At 35.4% G+C, this 20,930-nt stretch overlaps 1 long non-coding RNA gene across 1 annotated transcript; it reads right to left on the minus strand.

The window, feature by feature from the left end:
• Positions 1-1,159: 1,159 nt before the first annotated feature.
• Positions 1,160-2,864, minus strand: LOC116159429. The gene is made up of 3 exons (XR_004142984.1): positions 2,774-2,864; positions 2,469-2,724; positions 1,160-1,372 (listed from the first exon to the last, which is right to left on the minus strand). It is a non-coding gene; the product is annotated as an uncharacterized LOC116159429 (long non-coding RNA).
• Between the last annotated feature and the right edge of the window lie 18,066 nt (positions 2,865-20,930).

Here is a 20,930-nt window from a genome sequence, read left to right on the forward strand (position 1 = left end):
AGTGTTTTTTTTTCTTTTTAGAAGTATTGTAATAGCGTAATTGTTGTTTAAATTTTATCGCTTTTGTAATTGTTTATTTAGATTTGTCTGTTTAAGTATAAAACGTGAAATTACGTCCGAAAATGTAGAAATATCTGTTCGTTTGCGATAAGAAATATGGAGTAGTTTGCCCTAGTTGTTTTGCTGAAGTGTGCAGAAGACGTTAAGTAACATTAATAAAAGATTTAAGTTATCGTCAAGTGAAGTAGTACAAGTTGGTGGAAAGATTTTTAAAAACGGTATGTCCGTAATAAAAAAAAGTGAGTTCGAGTGTGAGTAAACAAAGCAGTTGTCAGCTTAGTAAAACCTTTCTAAAAGGTTTCTCTTTCATTAAAAGTTGAAAGCAGACACCAAACATTTTTTTCATCTTATTTATCAAGTTTATTTAAGATGTGAACTCGAATAGTAAGAACTTTCATTCCCACTTCCCTTGTAGCGAATTAGACGAACATCAGAAGAAGAGAAAGCGTCAATTAGCAAAAATCTTTCATGATATTTAGAAAAGTAACTATAATATTTCCAGTCAAAAACATAAAAAATGAAGTAGAGGGCAAAAATAATGCATCACAAGTTTTCAAATACCTACAAAATTTAGAAAAGGCAATTTACCCTTGGTAAACCGTGTCATTTTTATTGAGACCTGTTCATTTTAATCGATAAAACATTTCGAAGTGTCATTTTAATTCTATTTACACGCGCCACCTATGCTAGAGTAGATGTATCATTCCAGAAACCTTTGCGGACGAGTTCTGAACAATTCCCAAAGCTCCTCGGCGATCGTATGGTTGGTTCAGTAACTTATAAACTACCAAAAAGTAGACACACATCCGTTTTGGTATGGATAGTATAGATTAAAGTTAGTACAGCCATACCCTCAATAAGTTGTTTTTTTTACCAAAATCATATCTTTACAATAAATAACGTATGTTCTTTGTTACACGGTAACATAGAGATTTAGTTAAAAGTTTGAACCTTTAAAATGTCCGTGTTGCCGCTGTCAAGTTTAAAGTTAATGGAAAGTATCCATCGAACTTCAACTTGATTCCTTTAGGGAATATTAGTTCTTTCCCAAAGTTTCAACAGAAGCTAAAAAGTGTAACAAAAGAATACTTACTTGCGACAACTAGGTGGAAAATTAGTGTGAAAACTATGATGTACAACGAAGTACTTGACATGTCCATTTTGCGGCCCCCCATTAAGTTGTTTGGAAAACTACCACTTGATTTTACATTTTTAGTCTTCACATACTAATCCGTTTCAAGTGTTTACGTGCACACACTTCGAATATTAATTAGGCTGGTACCACTACTTATTGGATCTCCAATTGTCGGTACTGTAAACAAAGAGAGATACAACCGTTAAGATCAATAGCGAGGGGTTAATTAAATATTAACAACATCAAAAGTATCTAATTAGAAAAGCAACAACAGTCTAGTTATTCTAGTAGACGTACACGACATCAGTTAAATTGAAATATGTTTATGTGATTAGATGTAGGTATTTATGAAAAGAATTATTGATTGCGAAGCTGATTAATAGAGAACCAGATTTTACGATAAACAGTTTTCAATAATAATCTTCCCGTTTGTACTTGTTGCATAAACTCCAGATTCGGATTGAAATTATACGCCAATATAAATAAAATACCCACCGCATGATTTATTGCCAACGCAAGCGTATGAAAATCAATACTAAACATGAGATGATGTATTTTTATGACAAATGCCCCTAGTGGCAATTCTGTCATTCAGCAACAAGATTCGATGATCCTTCGTATTATTCCAAATGAAGGATGGCGTACTAGGATTGTCACTTGAATGTTCCAGAAAATGGGAAATGATAGAAATTATTACCTCCACCACATACGCAACTGTCATTTGAGGTAGTTAATCTAAGAATCTCGAATTCTGGCATAGAACACCAATCACATTACCACCTTAAAGCGAAGAAGGGTTGCAACATGAAAAACGAAAATTTAATTCCGGTATGCGTATATCTGTATAATAATTTGTCCGCAAAAAGCCCCTTATACGTGCCGCGAACTAAACGAGTTGATTTATTGATTTAATTTTAGATTTATCTTGATTACTGGACGTGAATTGTGAAAAGGTTATAAAATCCTCTTTCCCGTCTCACATTCTTTTTCGCAGCATAATTCTTCATTTATGGTTGATAAGCTGTAATCGTAAAAGATTTTTAAATTGGAAATTTCCAAAAATTACATCGGGTAATGAACTGTGCACGAAATTAAATTTTGATTGCAATCTTTGCGGCTTGTAATAAATATGCAACTCTAAATTAGCTAGAAAATAACGCGTTACCCTATTTTAACGCTACATACTAATGATACGCCTAAATTGTCAAATAAATTTGTGCCATTAATACGTCTAATTTAGTGCAAGAAATGAGCATTAGAGTTCCGTTCGTACCTCTAGTTCATGGTTAAATGCAAGTGAAAAGATTACTTGGGATTGTGTAATGTGGATTTGAAGTTCCGTACTTTATTATTGTTTCTTATAAATTTTCGTTTCCTTTAACAGCTCATTTGAACTGGAAAGCTGAAAAGGAGATTTGTTTTCATTCGCATTTATATTTCCAGTCCTTTAGATCCTCGACTTCTCAAATTCACTGACTTGGAAATTCTGGCAAAGAACATCCCGATGTACAAAAATTAAGAGGAGAGTGCTGAAATAATAACGGCAAAATTATTGTCACTTCTCATAACAATTTTCACCTTCAACACTCTCGGAAACCTAAACAATTATATCCGTATCCTGTGACTGCGCTTTTGTCAGCGTGTAAAACTAGGTACGCGTCGCGACGATGAAAACCGCACTGAAATCATTTTGTTCGAGCTTTGTAGGGGTTACAATGCTCATGCGCCCCTATAGTACTGCATTTTAAGGAAATGATAAAATTTGCAGGAATGTGGAACCCGGTACAGAACCAAATAATTTATCTATTTCGTAAACGCCTTCTGCTTGAGTATACGGAAACCGCTTGAAAGTCTATTACTTCTTGATGGTCTGTTGCTCGTTTCTTATTGAGATGTTATTTATTATTTTACGAACCTGGCATTGGAAAGATTAATTTTTTTATTTGTGTTGAACACTCATCATCAGAAGCCACCGACGGCGAATACGGATGAACTTCCTTCAGCTTTAATAAAATTGTGTGTTTCTATTTAGGTCGATGTTTATATTTTTTACAACGCACCAATTTTCTCAGTTACAAAGCGACATAAATTTGACGATATTCCCGCATGCTTCTATTGTACAGATCTAACTTTGCGACTATACCAGCTTTAAATAAGCAGAAACGGTTTAACTACACTTTGTCTTATTCCCAAATGAGGTTAGCAATACTTTTCGAGAAGAAAAAAATTCGCAATAAACATTGCGTGTCGTGACTTTCATGTAATATTTGCAAATTTACTTTCAATCTAAAGCTGCAATAAGTTAAGACGTGTTTGACATTTACAAGGCTGTTAAATATAGTCCAATATTAAATTTCTGCACGAAGTTTCTTATATTTTGTATAAATTGGATTCTGTTTATAACTTAGGTTTTCGACATTTATGGAGATATAACTGAAGGGTAATTCGTGTTATTTTTGAAATTCAGAAAATATGTTTTCACCGACGCATTTTTTGAAAAAATCTATACTTGTACGTAAATGCGCTTTTATTTGTAGTAAATTGGCCCGCATACTGTTCAATTTAAGTATAGTTGACCGAAACACTATGGTTACTAGCAAGGTTACTAGCTAGGTTCCTAGGCTTTAGATAATCTGAAAAAATTAATAAAATCTCGAAAACGAAACGGCCGCGACGCGATTTACACCAGTTCACAATTGTTTTAATTAAGTTTCTTTTTGTAACGAGGGAGGAATGTTGTGTATTCAATTTAAGTATAGTTAGCCGAAACAGTATGGTTTCTAGGCATTAGAAAGTCTGAATAAAATTTAAAAAAAACTTCAACATATAATTTATAAAACCTAGTATAAAGCTTAAAGCCTCTTTCTAAGCTTTTAAATGTAATACCCACAAAAAATTTTAGGATTAATAATTTCAAGTAATTAAGTACGACATTCCACTGTGTCATTGTTTACTCTGCTGTCGTTGACAAAAACGAATTTACAGCTATAAGAATATTTAAATTAAGAGATTACGGACTACTTGAAATATACGAAACAAGAAAAACCTAAGTTATAGGTACTTCTCAGAATCAGAATCGTAATAACTATAACATTTTAGTACAGCCAAAATCGATAGCTTTAGAAATATAAGCATAACGCCTAATTGTATTTCTTATTTCCTACACCCCTATCATAAAGAAAGAAATGCAAAAACGATGGAAAACTTCATAAACAAAAGTTATACTTAGGTACTTTTTTATAAATCGTGGGCACAGCTTTTGGAAAAGTTATCTTCAGATTTAAAAATTGATTTAAAACCCTCATTAAGGTTCTTTAACTGCAGGTTAGTTAACTCTAATTTTGACGGGCTATTTGTTTTCTTTGGTTGGAACTCAGGATCTACCACTTTGTTTTGTCCGTATATGTCTGGGTGACGAATTCGGATATGGGAGGCCCGTGACTTTTCAGAATTGAAGACTTGCTTGCACCGTGGGCATGGAAGTTCTACTAATGGATTATTATTATTATGAACTTCAATCAAGCAAAAAAAGCATTGGTCGGAATAGTATTTATTAATATTTTCCTTGGTTATCTGTACACACTCTCCATGAAACCACACGGTGCACTTCTCGCACATGATCAGATATCTCAGATGTTTGGCATTTACAATATAATAATCGTGAGGAAATACTAGCACCTAGAACCTTTTTGTTAAGTTTGTTGCAGCCAAATTTCTAAATCTCCTATGGAAGCTGAACCTACAGTTATTTTTCTTCTTGAAGTTCTGTTTTTATTAGATTCGTCTGTAGTTTCACTTTCATTTTCTTCAGAAATGTTGGTATCAGTAATTAGAGGGCAACTCAGCTTAACGTTGGTCATATGTAACTGGATGTGCACATATTTATAAGGGGATTCAAATCTTTTTTTTACAGAAAATGTTGCGTCTCCTTCACTATCGGCATGGGGTCAATATTCAAAGGAATGCAAAGGATACCGAATTTGGGTAATTAACCAAAAAAGGTATAACACGTGACCTAAATTTATGGAAGAATTTAAAGTAAAAATGAGGAATGCGACTGAATTCAATTTGGATTTGGATTCCGAAGAACCTACTGAAGCAGTGCCTCCCCCAAACCGTGGAGATCGAAACAATTCAAGAGCCAACGAACGGGCTAATGGTGAGTTGTAGAGAGCGAGAGGCATACCCAGAATCAAAAGAACTGCAGCGAGAGGAGGGAATGCGAAGATATATAGATATCACGAGCTGAAGACACGTTAAAGAATCTGAACGCGAGTCCAAACTTGAGATGATTGAAAATGCGCTTGTAGATGAAGTTCCTATGGCACAAGCATTGAAATCACCCGAGGCCAACTGGTGGTACGGAGCGATGGCATATGAGATCAGTAAGGAACGAGCCCTGAAAATTTGTCAACCATCCTTCAGATTGTGAGGAACAAATATACCCCGAAAGGTCAATTGTTGCGTGGCACTTCACTGAAATTTTTGCGTCGGTGAGGTGGCCACAATCACTGTAGCCGCCATCGTCACTCAATCCCATGTGAGGGTTGGACAGCTAGATGTCACGGAATGCTAAAGAAAGAAATTTTAATGGAAACGCCGAAACATCTTTAACGAATCCGCGAAAGAGCGACATGCGGAAATAAAGCACGACAAATACGCGAAGATAAAGTGTGTCGGTTAAACAAGTCACTGTACGGACTGAAACAAGCAGGGCGAAGTTGGTATTACTTTGAGATCGTTTGGTGCTACTCCCGCCAAGGGTGATCCTTCTTTATATAGTATTGGATCAGGATTTGCAATGCATTGAATTTACCAGAAATAAAGTTCGAATTTTGATGAGTCAAACGGGATACATAAATGAACCTTTGAACCGTTTTAGGATGACTGGTGTTAAACCTATTTCTACCCCAACGAATTGAAGAAAGGGGACAATTCTCCTGATGCATACTATCCCACACCCTATCGAGAACTGGTTGTTGGTTTTACGTACCTATTTGTTAACATGTATCAGACTTGACATAAGTTATTTGGAACAATTCAACAACTGTTACATCAAGGAGCATTGGATTGCAGCCAAAGGTACGTTGGAACTAGCACTAGAGCTCAAAACCTTTGATCTGCTTTGTTGACGTAGACTGGGGAAATTGCACCCTTGATGGAAAATCGTTATACTGGGTATGTCTTCATGTTCGGAGGAGGTCCAATATCTTGGGTGGAAATGTAATAATCATCCCTGCTTGTAAACTACATACTATTTCTTCTTTCTTTCAGTACTGTACTGACTGGTTGCAACATCTGATCTTAGTTACATATCTATAGTTGTATTTACAGACCACACACCTTTCCTCTTTTTTTAAATCCAAGATTCTTCTTTGTCATATTATTATTGCACTTGTATTTGCCTTTGTTGTAGACAATGAAAGAGCTTTGGACCATCACTCTTTTCTGCAATACTCCTACATGAAATTATTAATTCCTGCAATTTTGAACCTTAAGCAATTTACGCATAAATTCTCAAAAACGAATTTACTTTTATGTACACGTTCTGTCTATAACAAACGACAGGCCAAAAGTCTCTTCAACATTTTGTACCGTTAAAAAAAATTTCACTCGTATAAGCTTATTAATTTCATTATCGAGCAGCAGCACAATACTTACAGTTGACTGGATCCATTTCTTTGAAGCGAAACTCCAAATGAGATGAATCAATAATAATTATTAACGAACACTCGAGATTTTCCCCATTTTGAAGTTTTATTTTAATTTGTAGTTGTTTGCGATATATTTCCACTTACACATATTATAAATTTACAACCCTAAAACTTTTTACATTTTCAAAAAAGCAGCCCTTCAAGGATTATTCTCCAGATATGAGTAAATCCTTCTTTGCTCTACTTTCACTAAACTCGCTATTAAACATAATTATACGATTCTTGCTTCTTAATTGTCTCAAACCTTCACACCCATTTCTGAGTAACACACCTGTCTAATATCTTAGGTTTGAGAATATGGAATTCTCCAATTTCTCCCCCAATTGCTGTTCTATTCCTGTTTACTTCCACATTCTTCCCTCTCTCATTTGCCTCCTCATCTCATCTAAACTCAGCACGTTCTTCTACAATTATTACCAAGTTCCTCTTCAATTTACATCGCTTTTCGCTTCAAGTACTTGAATGTTTTTTCCTTTTCTTCAGTTTTCATGTCATTTTGTTTTAAATCGTTTCGTCTGTTCCCTTTCCTACACCATTTGCTCTGCGGTACACCACAAAAACATTTTTTTGCTTCATTTTAGTACTCCTTTTTCGGAAATCAATTACAATACAGTTTTTTTTTTAATTGCAGCTGATAATTAAAAGTAACAAAATATACAATCCAAACGAAGCGCGTCGCCTATCATTGTATTTCAGCACTTTCATACTACGACAAAAAATGATAAATTCATTGTAAAACACTGCAATTAAAACAGAATTTTTTAATTTTTTAACAACCTAACATCAACCCCAATTACAGAAACGTGTTAATAATTTATTAATAGTGCAAGAAACTAAATACAGCACATACTTATAAATTTCCAACGGGCCATTATGACGTACAGGCCACGTGGCAATCGCCACCCGCCTCCCCGGGCCAGTCCGCCCCTCTTTCTAGTCCATAACTTTTGATTGAGACGTCCGATCGAAAAAGTACGAATGGTTTTGGATTCTACGCACCAAAATTAATAAGAAAAAGTGTTTTTCCAAGAAATATTGGTGCAGTCGAATTTTGGTAAAAAAGGAAGGTTACACACTGCCTTTTTTTGAGCCCCGAAAAAAAATTGTCTCAGATCGACCCGGAAAAAAATTTTTCTTATAGAATGTGGCCTGTAGAATCCATAATTTTAAACAGTTCCAAGATTGGGCTACTAGTTCAAAAGTTACAGCCCTTTGAATTTTCTTTCGAAATTGGTTTCTAGTCCATAACTTTTGATTGAGAAGTCTGATCGAAAAAGTACGAATTGTTTTAGATTCTACGCACCAAAATTAATAAGAAAAAGTGTTTTCCCGAGAAATTTTGGTGCAGTCGATTTTTGGTAAAAAAGGAAGGCTATACACTGCCTTTTTTTGAGCCCGAAAACAAAATTGTCTCAGATCGACCCGGAAAAAATGTTAGGGTAGCTCTGCGGTGCACCACAAAAACATTTTTTTCTTCATTTTAAAGTCCTCCTTTTTCGGAAATCAATTACAATACAGGTTTTTTTTAAATTGCAGCTGATAGTTAAAAGTAACAAAATATACAATCCAAACGAGGCGCGCCGCCTATCATTGTATTTCAGCACTTTCATGCTACGACAAAAAATGATAAATTCATTGTAAAACACTTCAATTAAAACAGAATTTTTTTTAATTTTTTAACAACCTAACATCAACCCCAATTAGAGAAACGTGTTAATAACTTATTAATAGTGCAAGAAACTAAATACAGCACATACTTATAAATTTCCAACGGGCCAGTATGACGTACAGGCCAGGTGGCAATCGCCCCCCCCCCCCTCCCGGGCCAGTCTGCCCCTGGACGCTACATTGGAAAAGGAAACGAAATAAAAAGAAAACAGTAATTTTCGTATTGTTATAAAGGTAAAATATTCACCCGCCCTACTCTCTGTAGAAGACGGTGTTAATAAATATCTTCTGTGTAACACCTTCGTGTCAAACTTTTATGTAACTTCTGCGACATACATTATACGCCACACGTGGAGCATTGCATGTTTTTCCTTTCGACAGATTCCGTACGTCATAAAAATAACGTAAAGGAAGTCTCCTTTGTCCTATACGTTACGGTCAGGTATACTGTAAACATTTCTGTTTCAGACGTTTTAGAAATGCAAGGAGATTCGCTGTATCCGGAATTGTTTTAAAAAGCTTTTTCCTGTCCGTTTTCTACGGATGCTTTCACTCACGTTTCAAACGGGAGGATACACGAAACGAGGATGGTTAATTCACCAGTTAGTGCGTGTCCAAGGCTAAGTTAAACGAAATAAAGCGCGATGCAAATTTTATTGTTCTTTGCTACATAAAGCGACGTCGTATCACATAACTTATAATTTGCTTTGTCTCGCATACTGTGATATATTTCTTGCGGTTTTCACTTGAAAACGTTCGCACTGTTGTATCCTGGAATTTTGGCGCTGCTATATTTTTTTGTTCAGTTGTGGAATTTATTGTCCCCATTAGGCTAACGAACAGTGGTCGTAGCGCGAATGCCCCTATTAAAATCGAGAAATGTTAGCACACATTGCACGTGCAAATAAATTAAATATGTGTAAATAATTAGTAAGTCATTGCTTATTTTGAAGGACAAGCTTGCCGTATGTGTTCGGTTTAGTTACGTAACATATTTTAAAGGCGAGCAAGTACTATAAACAGTGAGACTTTGAGATTACATTTTTATAACCCTGCCGTAACGAGCAAGGTTTGCTTTAGTGTCTTCCGTTTTACTGCCTTTAATTAATTTTTTCCAGTGGAAAATTCAGTTTTTACTATCATAAACCTTTATGTAAGGTATAATTTAAGTTTACTTACTATGTCGTCTATTTACGTCAATACTCTATAAGGAGGGTCAGGATGACAAACAGAATGGTCAGCAATACACGAACTCTCCACGATGTTGCGGAGTATTTCAAGATCATCAGGTCATAAATCCCCACTTACGAGCTGAATCACAAGTTCGTCGGATGAGTCGTACGATTTAATTCCGAGTGTCAAACCAAAAATGTGAATTTTAAAGCTTTAAAGTTTTTCGGGAAAGTGAAGCTTCGTCAGTAATTGCGTTCCGTTGACCCAATTTAATCGTGGATATTTCTTGGACAAGCTGTTTTTATTTCTTGAGATTTCTAAAATTTGAAGATATGATTGCAAAGCTTGTTTGGACAAATTACCCGCCCGAATAAAAAAAAAAAGCGGCGTAAAGAAACGTATTGTTTCCAGCTGTCGCGAAAAATCAGCTAGCGACAGCCTCTCCCGCTTGTAGTACTTAACGAATCGCCAATTCCATAACAAAATAAACCTTCTTCCGGTTTCGACAAATAACCCTTGATAACGCCCACTTTGAGAGTGTTCGTTAAACACCTGCGTGATTCCTTCTAAAAACACGTGCGCTAATTACATCTCGCCTCCTGATTTTCTCTTGAAAAAATATTCATAATAGGCGTCCCTTCATTATCCGTTTCCTAATTTGAGGCTTTGTCGAATTTCTTCTACTTTTGTTTCCGTATCTATATTTTATCCTTCTCAATAAAGCATTGGTTTATACAGAAATTCCAATTCTGATCTAAAATATGTAAATGTGAAATTTGTTCTATTTTTCAGTAAGTTACCATACGGACACATTGCCAGTTTTTTTTAAATCAATGTGACTAGCTTATATGTAATTTTGACTGAATTTCATTAATACATCGCACGCAAATTTGAGTAAAGGTAGTTCGGCTGATTTTACATTCAAACGTCAAATTTATTTCACTTACCAATAAAGCACGTTTACTTTATACGTTTTGTTCAATTTTTATTTAAATATCCTTCTGCGCTCCTTAATATATGCCCTGAAGCACTCTACTGCCCGTATTCTGAGGCTTCAAACGCTTTCGAGTAATCTAATTTTACATCTTAGGGATTTAGGTCGAGATTAAATCATCAAGTCCTCTCCAGCACGTACAACGATTAGATCATGAAACATCAGGGAGATAATGGCCACAGTGATAGCGATATTTGAAGGGTTTTGCGTATTTTTTACAGTTTCATATCATAAACCGCATACGTTTCTATGCGTAAGTTTATAAATACGCAAGAGAGAAAAACGGCGTGAATGTAAACACCCTATACTAAAAATGCTGAAACAATTTCCACAATTTTTTACTACACATTCAGCAAGACTTTAGCCGTGTTGCAATAGGAAGTAGTTCAGTGCAAGGGAGGATCAGGCATCACCAAAAGGTAATGTTTGCTTGAACGGTATGCGACGGACAGACAGACAAACAGACGGGGTATCCACAAAGCAAGGTTACCTCTGATATCGAGAACTCAAATCACACCTGCAATAGATGCTAATACCACCAATAAAATTATACCAACAATTTGGAATTGGAAATCGTTCCAGATACGGCCGGTGCTAAATTAAACTTTTTTAATTCGTATTTCATTTAAGTATAGGAAAATGTATATATGTACCGCTTCATACGAAACGTGAACGCGTTTAGGTTTAGATAAGCGAGTGATAAAACGAACCTTTTTAAAAAGCGTACGGTATTGCGGCGATTACGGCGGGTCCAGGCTAACTGCAAGGTTACATAGTCATTCGGGTGTAGGGGATATCGAAAATTAGAGAGAGGAAAGGAGTGCCAGTTTAACTTCGATCGCAATAGGGTGCGAGTTCGCCGTTCAATTTTCACGATTGCCCAATATCATTCGCGCGGTTTTAAGAGAGATTCAATTTAATGTTGGACGTAAGACGGGTGAGTTTTACCTCTAAGTTTGGCGGCCACGGACATTTATATTGCAAGGTTAGCGTGCAAGTGTAATTACTCATTTTGCATGTGCCTACCGTTTAAGTCCCGTAGGGCCATGCTACGAGAGGCAATTTTGTACGAAAGCGGCTCTCAAAGGTTCTACCGTATCACCCCAAAGCAATCCAGTTTCCAATTTTTCTTGGAAGGCGTCTTTTTTTAAGGAAGGGCTGTTTGTAACCTAGAAAGAATCGCATATAGTAATGGTCGCTTATTTGCATTGTATGTTTTGTATAAAGTCATCATAATATCCTTAAAGGAACCGATCTGTGGAAATTAATTGCAAAAAACAGATTTGTATTGCATTTATTCATTACAATTAGATCCACACAAAAGAATCTGGTTATTTTTTAATTACTGGGAATTTATATTTCATGTAAGTAATAATATTCCTTTGCATAAATTCAATTTTTTGTGTAGCTATGAGGCATGTATCAATATTTTTTTTGTCATAAATTGCCAGAATTGTACTATATGCACAACAATTTTTAGATAAGCGGAAAAATTAGTTGCATTTGCTGTATTTATACGAAACAAATCAATATTTTAAATGTCAATGATAATGGATTTTGATCGACTTTAGTCTGTCAATATATTCAATTATTTATTTTAAAATTCATATCTATTAGTATGCAGTCGAACCAGAACGTCAACTTTTGTGGTTTTCAGATTAAAAAAGGAGATAAAAGGACAAACTTCCCCAAGGTGGGGAGTATTTAAATTTAGTGATTTTTTTGTTCTGCTGTGCTGTTCAATACCGGTCTCTCTGTATAAATACTGGGAAAAGAAAGGAACAAAAGGTTTTGCTCCTGTACGCTGTTCCGCTTCTCATGACGCTGGACTACGACCTGTCCAGAATTATGGCAAAACTTCTTGCAATACCAAGGACTGCAGTTGTCGGAAGGAAAATGTGCCATGTATAACACAAAACTTTAATTTTTTGGGGCTTCTCCCGTAAGACTTAATAAATAAATAAATAAATAATGTTGTGTAATCCATGTATCTACTTGAATTAGTTGTGAAAGTTTCTTTTATTTTACCTAATTCGCAATAAAGTTGAGCAGGCAATATTAAGATAACTGCCATCTTGGAAAATACACGATCTACTTAATTTTAGAGTGTATTTTTAAATTCATCGTGCTTGAAAACGTATATTTAGTCATACTGGCGGCGTTTCTACGTCACCGAGGGCCACCTGTAGCGTTCAATTAGGACAAAAGCGCCAAATTGGCCGCCATCTCTAATATATCACTTCCGGTTGAGATTTCGCTTTGGCAACAGGCATTTTCGGTCTCAACGGGGTCGAAATAGGGGGAAAATACTGGTTGCTAAACAGTAATATAAAATGTCCCCCTAATTTTAACGGAGGGACTTTTTCGAATATTTAACTAAACTATATCTAATTAAGCATGTCTCTGTGCTACTTCAAATAAAAGAACCGAAATACGACCTCCTTTGAAATTAAAATACTTAAAATACTGCAAGAGACAACGTAAAAATCTAGGCTCCTAAACACTAATCATTTACGCGGTCTGAGTCTGAAGAAAGTGAGTGGTGTAACACTACAATACTTACAATTCACTGCTCGTTAAATGGTATTAAGATTTTGTAACTTTTTAAACGGCTTTGGACTCATTATTCCAATAAATTGTTAGTTCGAACTAAAGTTATTTATTTATGCATGTTACAATGAATCTATGAAATAAAGTTACTTTTAGCTTTAAACTAACAAACAGCTAAAATTTGGAAACATAGCAGAATATTGTTCTTGACTTGATGAGATGACAATAAACAAGAAAAAATTGGTACCGTCTCACCCTCACAATAAATTTACCTCTACTGTTACACAAACAACACGGGTAAACATAAATTCTGAAGACTTACTTTCTAGAAATAAACCATTCATATTCAGGTACGTAATGTAAAAGACCACAACACGTTTCTTTCTATAAATCATAGCAATGCTTTTTAATATTAAAAATTCTCATTGCTCGCTGTTTTTATACGTTGGAATTGCATCGTTAGATGAACGTCAATTTTATAATGGTACGGATAGAATATAAAGATTACACAACTCCGTCATTCGGTCGAATTTGTTTATTTTTGCTTCAATTTAAAAATCGTTTCTAGTTGTAATTGATTCTTCCAATTGAATGAAAAGACTCAACTCCCAAGGCAAAATTTCCGATATTAAACTGTACATTTATGTCTACGTCTTCTAGGAGTTCTATAAATCTCCAAACGCAATACTATTTCGTTTGCCATCAGAAAACATGTTTTGTGTTTGCCATTAGCAAGCCAAAGTAACGCGCAACTACTCCACGTTAATCCTCATGAGAGTAACAGAAAGAAATGTTGAAGGTAACTCGGTGTGTGTAATACGGTATTGCAAGCCTAGGATTCAATACCTTTGAGAAATCAACGGAAACTGGATGTGTTACGTCAAATTCGATAAAGTAAGCACAATTCCACAATCATTTCTGAATTTTAAATGTACCCCACCTTGTTGAAAATTTTAATTTTTAACTTGTTTACATTCCGCAAGACGTCCTAATTATACTTCGAGGCGACTAAGGCGCTGATTTGAAATTTCCGTCTCTCGCTTTCCATAATTGCCATATACAATCAATGTGGGCGAAATTTAACTGGCGCTATAGAAAAGGCATTGCAAATTTTCTTCCTCTAAAACTTTGATAGAATTTTCCCGGAACAAAGGATAAAGTTGATTGGGTCCGGTACGGGTAAGCTTTACAATCGTAGTGAGAACGTTGAGACAAAAGCTTTATGTGCCTTGATGATCCAAAGAGCAAAATGTATTTGATTGCCGTCATTCGGTGCTGATTGACGCCAGCCAGAATTTATGCGTTGCAATATTTTAAATTACACCTCGTCTCTAATTTACAGCTTTTTGATTTCAGTGCAGCGTATATACCTACCGTAATTGAATTTCCGATAAGACATTTAATCATGGTGCATCTTAATGACATAATGCATTATGCAAATTATTAATCAGCATTACGTCTATCCACGTCGACTGCCATATCTGCATTTAATTAGGGAAATGACAGACGAGCTTAACAAAACAATTAAAATTATTGTGCGCGACTAAAACAAAAATCAGTAGGTACTCGTATACTGTTTCAAAACTGATGCTTACAATAATTAGCAAAAGGCAATTAACTAATTTGTTGCTTTTCTCTGATCGGGCATCTATGCTTCCACACAAGAGCAACAGACTACTTTGATGTTATACGGCCTTTCTCGTTTTCTCTTGTTTCTCATAAGCTTTGTGTTATTATAGCACGATTTATACTAGTGCCGTATTAAGGGTCCACTAATTTTCTTCACGACGAACATTTTCCTTTAATGCTTTTTTTCGTTTGCACGTTTTAGTTCCCATACAAAGGGCGTTATATATCTTTACATTTCAACGTTTGCTTTCTCCCCCTCGCTATTCGCGAGTATGCGATTTGGTAATGGTGTATCTTAGTTGTGCGAATTTTGTGTTTTGTTTGTGGTCACCGTAGTCCACCTTCGCTTATATTTAATTCTTTCATGGATTTATGGTATAATCAATCGAGCAGCAAGTAATACCGTTAAATTATTTCTAAACCAGCTTTTCTTTTAGAATCAATTCTAACATAAATTGGTTCTTCAAGCCGAATGAAATTTTTAATTCCTTGGAGCAAAGACGCAACTACAATCTACAAAGCATCGACAACCGTCAATTTGTATCGCATGTGCGGCATACTGAAATAAAGATACATCTCAAGCTGCCTCTTTGAATGCTAAACTGAAACTGAAAGAACGACGTTCGATCGGTGCGAATCTGTCAAAAAATGTGACCTGGGGAGGGACCAACGCGATTTTTCGGCTAACAATGTCAGTTTTTAGGCGATTACTCAAAAACTACCGGGCCGATTTGGTTCAAATTGTGGATTCGATCGGCTCTCCGATTTTTTCGCTCTCGGAAACCCCTATATTTAAGTGGAAGTGATACCAAAAACTTGCTGGCGTCGAAATCTTGCTCTAGGTATTATCTTCGTTCTTCAGGGAAACCGCCCAAATTATGAAGAACATGAACAGAACAATGGAAAAGATTATAAGGAATCGGTGACTAAATCCCTGTGGAACGTGACCGCCAAGCTGCTTCAGAAAATTTACTTTGAAGAATTCGGTGCAAGGTTTGTTTAGTTCTAGTGGGGAAATTCATAGAAGCGAATATGCCAAGGGTGAATATTTTGGAGTCGAATTTACTGCTTTTTAAAAACACTAGTTCTCTCTTGTCCTTCATGAATAAACGTTATTTCTCATGAAAGTTATAACATCTACATACCAATCAAGTGAATCACGCTTAGGAAAACAAAAATACGGGAATATGCGCCCATGAAATATGCACCCGCAATATTCACTCTCGAGTAATCTTGCATAGGATAACTTGCTAATTAAAGTTCGAATTCAAGGAAAATTTGTGTCCAAGATAGTTTCCGAATGAAAGGTCACATTCAGGAATATTTGCCCCGGAGTATTTTACACCCTATGATTAGCGTCCGAATAATTTCTGCAGTAATGTGCTCTTAAAATATTTTATCAAAAATACTCGTTAAATGGCCAAAAAAAAGCTCGTCTTGGATAATATATCTTCCAAGATTTTCTGTTTGAATATACGTCCCGAAAGGATCCTTTCCACAAAAAAAATGTAGGTCCTTCAAAACATCCCAAAAAACTCCCGCTCCCGGAAAATTCGAGTGCAATATCTTCCCTATAGTGTTAAAACAATCGCCCCCAAGAAAAGTCGCCTCAGATAATTCGGCAACGTAAAATCTCCCCCCCCCCCCAAGGTAGTACACTTCAAGGGAAATTTGCCCCTATTCAAATATGTGGTCTATGGATGGAGTGCAAACTTCAAATGCAAAGTCTCAGGAAAGGAGCCTCAAAAGAAGGTACCTAGTGCGTTTGGGTACGGGCGGATTTCGGCGGAAACCTGTCGTCCTTATCTGCTATTCGCTCAACTTTTTATTTCTGTAATAATCATTTTTAAATGAATTGAATACCTACTAATAGCAATTAAAGGATAAAATCGCAAGGAGAACATTCATTTTAGTTGGGAGATGAATATTTCGGGAGCAAATTTAGTGGATTCTACGAGTTCTAATTTGAGTCGTCCTCTGGGTTAGACTACAACAATCAACAATATGTTTGAAAGGTTGCCATAATATAATTAATTCATTTTTGTTAGAACAAAAAAAACAGGCAATGTTTTCAAGTTAATTGAACATTAAGTGAAATAGGTCGAATTTGATGATTTTTTGTCAGCATAGAAGGTCGCCAATATAAGTAAACAACGGACGTGAAACTAGAGATTTCTTTTGCATATTATCAGAATCGTAGATTATTATGCAACTACAAATTAATTAAATTATTACAGAGATTGTCTAAGCGGTTTTCCCGATATGGCGAATATAAACAAAATGAAAACGGCAGAATTACTTTAGGACATATTTGGAACAGAGCAGATTTGCTAACAAATCCCTGAAAGATTTACTTCACGCTAGAGGAAAGGTAGGAAAATTAGAGGAAAACCGGGGAACTAACAACGTTCACAAGGTCGTATTTGGATTATGTTCATTATAAGATGTAACTTGCAATAATGAAAAGATCTCGGTCTCTTAGTAAATCTTCAACATGATACACATAAAGTAAAACTAATCCTTTCAATTTGAAAAAAAACCTTTTAACCAATTTCCTTTCAACCAATATCACTGAAAAGTAAATTGGATGGGTGCGTAAAAGCTTAACGAGAATAATTTAACTTTGCCCGAAAAACGTATAGCATAAAATTGTTATAACAATTAATCCCTTCATGTTTTCAATTTTTTCGCTTACATAGTAAAGCTTTTAGGATAATTTAAAAGCCGTGATGAGTAACGCTTCTTTAGTGTTAAAATTGAACGTCAAATATGGGGATTATAATCACTTTAAGTAACACACCACATAAATTTACCCTGACCTGCAGCTATTTGTCTGTTTCTCTGAAAATTTCCGGTATCCCGCTTGAGGCAGCTAATTAAGGTTTCTTCCGCTTTTACGTTTTATCTAATGATCATTACGTTATTCTTCCCGTGTTGTATAAGTCAACGATGCTCCTTTATTTTCAGTTTAAGGATTTACGTAGACCTTACGCTGATATAATCTGCATATAAAGGAAAACCAATATTGCCTACTGTAAACTATGGACTAGGGAGAGCTTTCTTTCAGTTAGTATAATGAAACCTTGATTATATTGGGCAAATGAGTGCTCGAAAGTAAATTTTTCTATTTTGAAATCTGTTCAACGTATAGTCGTATAGATATTAATTCTGGAATTGGGCTCGATGAACCAGAAACGATCGGAGTTTATTAAAAGATAGAATATGGCTGCCGGTAAGTATACATAGAGGCCGTAGTTATCACATAGAAATAATCTATCGATTTTCCTTAGAATAACCTAAACGTAGGTTCACATTTCGTTAGTGGATTGCAATATCTCGGAATTATGATCTCAATAGATGTCACGTCTCACTGAATTTTTCATTTCTCCGTACTTCATTACTCGAATATGAAATGAGACGCATCGTTTTAATATTTGCTCAAAAAGGATCTTCTTCAGCAACTGTTTTTCGATTACAGTGGTCAATTTTCGCAATAGGCTGATATAGGGTTAGTTTTATTGAAAAGGGGTGAATATCTTAGAAGCATGTGAACCGTCACGACTGTGGCGAATTTCACGTTTGAAATGCGTCAGGAATTTAATTTTACAGTTTGTCGATTTTTTAATTTCCGGAAATTCAGTAGCCAGCAAAGAAAGTTTTAAAATACAAGTATAACAAAAGTTTGCAAATGTAAAATTAATGTACAAGTGCATTCTTAATTGAAACGTTTTTAAATAAAGGCAGCAGCATTTAAAACGAGAATAGCAGTTACTACAAAACGTTGCAATTTCCCAGATTGACGAGGGATTAGAGCCGTTGAAATTTCATTATTTATTAGTAATTATTACTCATTTTTACGGCGTTTATATTAGTATTTTGTGTGTTCCTCATTTAGGAATGATCCAAGTGTAATGATTCCTCAAGGTGAAGATGATCACCCGCATTTTTAAGGTTTAATGCTCAATGTCGGCCATGTTTCTTCCAATTTATCATTGAACTGATTGGTTTAACCAAATTAGTACATTTTGCTATGCTTACAATACTTCTGTCACAATTGTTACCACTCACCAGCAAGGTAAATTCATCACCTTGGTTTCCAGGTTAATTTCTCCCAAAACACGGCGGATTTCCGCTACCAACTACCAACTACCAATAGAAAATAACACCACCGTGTGACCAGACTGTTTGTATAGGGTCACTGTACCTACTCTATACAAGACAGTGGTGACAATATGAGCCCGCCAGCCATGTTTTGGCAAATTCAAACAGAAACCTTGATTATACGGTGTGTATAAATAATGACATTGCATATAGTGACACTAAACTGCGGTTGTTCAGAATTATAGCTCCTGTAGGGAACAAATTAAAGTGCTTTTTTATTAAATCCCTGAAAAATTTACTACTCGCTTTATGTACGTACATACATATAATACAAATCACTAGTTCTTAGCCACGAAACCAAGTACATAATGCACTTCTCGATCACCGCAATGGAAATTTGTACTTTAAAAGAGAAATCGCTTTCAATCCATATCGCATACTCCAACCGCATATTGTGAAATACGTATCGTTTTTTGCTTTGCTGCACTTTCAAACGATATTCTTGCACGTATGGGTTTACATCAAGTAATGCTTAATGCGGATTATTATTATACCGATCTAGGGGAGGATATAGTGCTCAACCCGATTCAAAGCATGCACTGAAGCTTATAATATTGTGACGTTCTGTATAGATTCGTGTTTATATACTGTAAGAAAAAGGATCTTCTACATCCTTACTTATACACTTAACGCTCGAGTAATCTTAGTCGATTAATTCTATCAAAGAGGCAAACTTTTTGATTAACTAATGGTTCAAAATTGCTCAGCGCATGTAAATTAATTTTACATCATTCGATTATGTGAAAACTTGAAAGATAAAATTCGAGCGTGCAAATATTTCGAACAGAAACTCTAAAGGGAAGCCACGTACCTACGGAGCAGAACTTTATATAAAGGTTTACCGATGTGTTTCTTCCTCACACTTGAACTAATTTCAAGTTTGTATTGGCTATTGAAGGGCTTCCCTATCCCGACAAAATTAGAAATAAATTCTGATAGAAAAATTGGAAAGTGACCTGTTGAGAGGAGAAAAGATATCAAATACAAGTATAAAAAAAAACCAATCAAATATTTTATGTATTGAGGCATATCTTTGATGAGACACTTCATCATCTTTTTATCAAAAGATTTCATTTCAACTTTACTGTCATAAACCAAATTGAAGTCGTATACTTTTTACGCTTTGATTGTGTTTGTTTCAAATTAATTGGGGTGTGATCAATTTTCGATAGCGTTAAAATAAATTCTCTACTTTACTTATATGTGATATTGGTGCGTGTGATTAATTAAACCAGCATCAAAAGATGTTTATTACCGTATCACAGATCTATCAAAATTAGAGTGACGATTAAAATTACACAAACGCCGATACCATAAAACTGCTCTATTCTTTCGTTCTTAAGTACACACTGCGTCCAAGATAAGGATGTTTACCATGGGGATCTCGGAAACCATAGAAGATACGAAGATGGTCCAATTAAGGAAAAGTTGCGCAATTAAAAAGTAATTCTCATAAGTAGAAAATTCCAAATACTGCCGAAGATATGCCAGAAAACCGAAATTTGCCGATTTTCTTTTTATTCTTTTTCTGAAAATATATAATAATTACCACTTTTTGAGCTCTACAAGACACCATTGAGATTTTCAATACATCGTTTCGTTTTGGGAGAAATCATCATCAACCTTATACACACATACACCTACTGTATTGAGAAGGTAGAAAGGGAGCGCAAAGTAGATTTCCATTAGTTGTTGGTTGTAAACGATGAAGAGATACAAGCAGAAATAGACATAAAGTAGGCGTGAGGAAAGAAAAAATATGTGAAGATCTGTTGATGATGCGAAGAAAGGAGGCGTAAAGATAAGCAGGGTAAAGGAATTGTACCTGATGGATCCGTAAACTACG

This window comes from Photinus pyralis, unplaced genomic scaffold, assembly GCF_008802855.1.
Source record: "Photinus pyralis isolate 1611_PpyrPB1 unplaced genomic scaffold, Ppyr1.3 Ppyr1.4_LG1, whole genome shotgun sequence".
Taxonomy (NCBI): Eukaryota; Metazoa; Arthropoda; class Insecta; order Coleoptera; family Lampyridae; genus Photinus; species Photinus pyralis.